The sequence below is a fragment of the Penaeus chinensis genome, chromosome 6, assembly GCF_019202785.1.
Source record: "Penaeus chinensis breed Huanghai No. 1 chromosome 6, ASM1920278v2, whole genome shotgun sequence".
NCBI classification, from domain to species: Eukaryota; Metazoa; Arthropoda; class Malacostraca; order Decapoda; family Penaeidae; genus Penaeus; species Penaeus chinensis.
The window spans coordinates 38,094,881-38,099,880 of record NC_061824.1 but is presented as its reverse complement, the minus strand read 5'-3'; positions in this window follow the sequence as shown (position 1 = coordinate 38,099,880).

Here is a 5,000-nt window from a genome sequence, read left to right as displayed (position 1 = left end):
GGGGGGGGGGGGGGTAGTATAGCGCCAGTTTCTATCGACATTAATCTCCCACAATACATGTTGGCTGTACAGAAGAAAAAAAAGGAAAAGATATGAACAATAATCTAATCTAGCAGTATTAAAAAAATATTTGGAACTTTAAGAATAATAAAAATATACAATCGAATTTTCTGAATATTTCGATAATGCCTCAAAAATCAAAATCCTCGTCATATTCCCCATAATTTGAACTGTATCACCAAGTATGAAGACATATCATACTTAATTTAAATAGATTGCACTTATAAACACGAACAAGCTAACTCTCTACAGCTCGTTGAAGTCACCACAATATACCTGGCCTTATTTCACGTCGCAGTTCCTTCCTTCTCTCGCACACGTGACCGCATGGCCGTCGATCATGAGGCCATGGACCTGGTCGACCAGCTGACCTGACCTCTCGGCGCCAAGGAGGTGGGCCACGCCGGCGCTGGAAGAAGTTAGGAGACGATCAGGAGGCGGATGACATGGATACGGAAGGGAATAGTTTATGTATATGTGTATATATGTACGTATGTCTATGTTTGTGTATATATGTACGTATGTCTATGTTTGTGTATATATGTACGTATGTCTATGTTTGTGTATATATGTACGTATGTCTATGTTTGTGTATATATGTACGTATGTCTATGTTTGTGTATATATGTACGTATGTCTATGTTTGTGTATATATGTACGTACGTCTATGTTTGTGTATATATGTACGTATGTCTATGTTTGTGTATATATGTACGTATGTCTATGTTTGTGTATATATGTACGTATGTCTATGTTTGTGTATATATGTACGTACGTCTATGTTTGTGTATATATGTACGTATGTCTATGTTTGTGTATATATGTACGTATGTCTATGTTTGTGTATATATGTACGTACGTCTATGTTTGTGTATATATGTACGTATGTCTATGTTTGTGTATATATGTACATACGTCTATGTTTGTGTATATATGTACGTATGTCTATGTTTGTGTATATATGTACGTATGTCTATGTTTGTGTATATATGTACGTATGTCTATGTTTGTGTATATATGTACGTATGTCTATGTTTGTGTATATATGTACGTATGTCTATGTTTGTGTATATATGTACGTATGTCTATGTTTGTGTATATATGTACGTACGTCTATGTTTGTGTATATATGTACGTATGTCTATGTTTGTGTATAAAATGTGAAATTATTGATGTGATGAATACAAAGCGCATGCATATGTACTTATATACATGCATAAATACATACATATACCCATCTATCTATCTATCTATATATATGTATATACATTTTTACACACATATATGCACACATCTAGGAGTGTATTTACTATATTCTTTAATTCTTTTCAGCTTTAAGGAAGCATGATAGACTATTTCACCCCATCTGAAAACATTCGATAATATTGCAATAGGTTTTTATTCCTAAAGTGTATATAGTTTTCTAAACGGACACATTATCTAGGAAAAAGAAAAAACAGAAAGTACTCTTACACGGCCAGACTGTCCGCCACGTTGAGTCCGGTGAAGAAGTGGCTTTGGACGAAGTCGAAGAGGGAGCAGCGGACGCAGCCTTCTCCGTCGGCGAACTCCCTCCACAACGAATTGAGACCCTCAGCCAAGTCGTCGGAGTCGTCCAGGTGAGGCAGGTCGTCGGAGTCGTCTTCGGCGCTACCGTACTTGCTCTCGGCCGTCTCGAGCATGTTGTAGAAGGAGTAGACGATGTTGGGCATGTCGGAGAGGTCCATGAGCGTGAGGTCGTCACTGCGACGCCTCCTCCTGGCGGTCGTGACGATGAGGCGGTAAGCCAGGAAGGCGAGCAGGGCCGCGGCGCCGATACCCCCCAGGATCAAGTACGGGTCCAGGTACACCCCGTAGCCGTAGCTTCCGTGCATGGACGAGCCGTACGAGTCATCGTAGGCGCCGTAGCCCCCGTAACCGCCGCCGTGGTTGCTGACGTGCCCTTCGTAGCCGTAGCCGTCGTCGTAGTAATCCTTGTAGCCTCGGTTGGACATGGAGCGGCCCGTGGCCCCGGACGCCATGAGGGGCTGGTCGCTCATGATGAACTGGAGGCCCTTGGCCACGATGGGGCTGTTCTTCGCGAGGTCCTCCTGGAAGGCCAGAATGTCCTCCTTGGACACCACGCGCTCGGCCACCTTCAGGACGTGGCCCACGAACTGGTGCATCGTCTTCCAGGCGGCGTCCCTCACGATGCCGCCGATGAGCGAGGACACCCGCCCGTTGAGGACCCTTCCGGCGCCCAGGCTGTCGAAGCGGCTGAACACGGGCTGCAGCTGGTCGGCGACGTACTTGGCCAGCCCCGGGTCCACCCTCTTGCCGACGACGTGCAGGAAGTTGACCCTGTCGCCCAGGTCCAGCACCTTCTTGATCAGATCGAGCGGCAACTGATCCGTCAAGTCCTGGATCTTGTACTCATCCTCGAGCCAGTTGGTGTAGCTGACGGCCATGGACTTGAACTGCGCCCACGCGTCCCCTCGGATCGAGTCTAGATACCCGAGGAGGGGATTGTCTCCGCCCAACTCGTTCTCGGCGAGCGTGCCGTTCCCCTCCACCAGGGGCAGGAAGGGCATGTGCTTGATATCCTGCAGGATCTCGTTGAGGGGAGAGTCCTCCTCCTCTTCCTTCTCCTTCTTCTTCTGAACGGGCTTTTGATTCTCGATATCACTCAGCCCGAGGTCGAAGAGACTACCCAACACGCTGTTCTCCGTCGTCGAGGTAGAGAAAAAGACAACTTCTGGAGCGGAGAAGCTCGCCGGAGACGCAGACGGGGCATTGTGGGAACCGGTTGCTCGTCCTTCGTCGTTCCTCTGAGACGCCACGAAGGATCCTGAGTTCTCCCTCGGGCTCGGGCTGTCCGAAAGCTGATCCCTCAAAGCGTAGAGGGAACTGAGCTTCGACTGCAGGATTCCAAGAGGGTTGAATGCGGTGGCTAAGCTTCCGAAGGTTAGGAGGACGAGGCATGTAGTGAGAACCGACGGCCGCGACATCTGTTGGTGGTAAGTGGCTTTAGGAACTGTGTGCAAATAATTGATTGTCGAATAAGGATTGCTTTTCTTTAATAAAACGATAAATACGATATATTTACTCTAACTTTTATCGTGTCATATATCACCGATAAGAACTGTCGCGATAAGGTGTTGCAGGCTTGACGTTACGTTAGAAAAATAATGATGATGATCGTGTTTACTTTCAATATTACTACCATAAAACACACACACACACACACACACACACACACACACACACACACACACACACACACACACACACACACACACACACACACACACACACACACACAACGCTTCGAAAGATAATGTCATTAGTAATAATCATGATGATATCAACACCGACAAAAAATAATAATTCACTAACAATATCAATAGTCTTCTTTAATATTAGTATTACAAAGATGATACACTCAATATAAATTGAATTCCAGATCGCAAATCCAGTGAAAGTCAGAAATCTAAAGTCTACCCTCGAATATCGCTCCTTTTGTCTCGTTTTCAATGAATGGAGGGAGAAGAAAATACACATTTACTATCTTTAATATTTCTCAAAAATAGTTACGTCGCAGTGATTTATTAATATGATAATTCATCAAGCAATTTATCTTACAAAAGTGCTTACCGAAAAGAATATAAAAAATCCAATTATATATATATATATATATATATATATATATATATATATATTTCTTTTTCTTTCTTGTTTTTTCTTTTTTAATCAGGAATATGAAAATATAACTAATTTCAAGTATAATGGGGAATCAGTATTTAGACATGGAAAATAATATTAAAAAAACGAAAAGAGCGAAAACTGATAATGTGAAAATACAAACAATTACTTAAAAAAAAAAAAAATACAATTTATAAGTGAAGGAGATTAATAAGGATTATAATGATAAAGAATTATGACAATAATAATATTGCAATAATAAAACTGTTATAAATGCGATTAACTATAACTTCTTATCACTGTCGGTTTTACTGAAAGTGAGGAAGATGGTAATGATGATGATAGGGAGGATGGTGATAGTGATGATAATGATAATGATGATAACCACAAGAACAATAATAAGGATTATTCTAGCATCAAAATAATGACAACAAATTTGACAACAGTAAAGATAATGATAATAATATTGTAATGATAATGCTAATGATGATATTAATGATAATAATGATAATGGTTATAATGAAGTGATAACAACAATGATAATAATGATGGTGATGATGGTGATGATGATAATAGTAAAAATTATAATGATTATAGTATAATTGATAATGATAATGATACTTCTACTACTAGCAATGATAATAAAAATAGTAATGATAATAATTATAATAATAATAATAATAATAACAACAACAATAATAGTACAATAATAATAAATTTGATAATAACAATAATGATAATGATGATAACAATGATAATATCAAAATTTACAATAAGAACTATGATCGACGAAATTGATGATGATGATAATGACGACAATAACACTGATAAAGAAAAAGCCATAGTAACAAGGATGCTAACAATAATAATAACAAAGATAATGATCATGATAATGACAAATGATAATAATGACTATTATCCATATTCGCCAAAATAATAACAATAAATTGATGTTAATAATGACTTTTAATGATGCTGTCAGCGCTGTCTTTGTAATTTATGTAAGAAATGATAAATATGATTTATAAGTAGATGGATTAAATAGATTTGCTAATGACAATTATATATATATTGTAATAATAGTAGCGCTAACGAAGTTTATTATGGAATAAAAAAAATATAATCATAGTAAGAAAAGATAGATTTCATGATAGTGATACTAAATTTAAAGGATATTATTGTGATGATAAAAAAAAAAAAATCGTAAAAAAAAAAATACATAAAAAAAAGAAAAGAAAATCACACTCGACAGCAAAGAA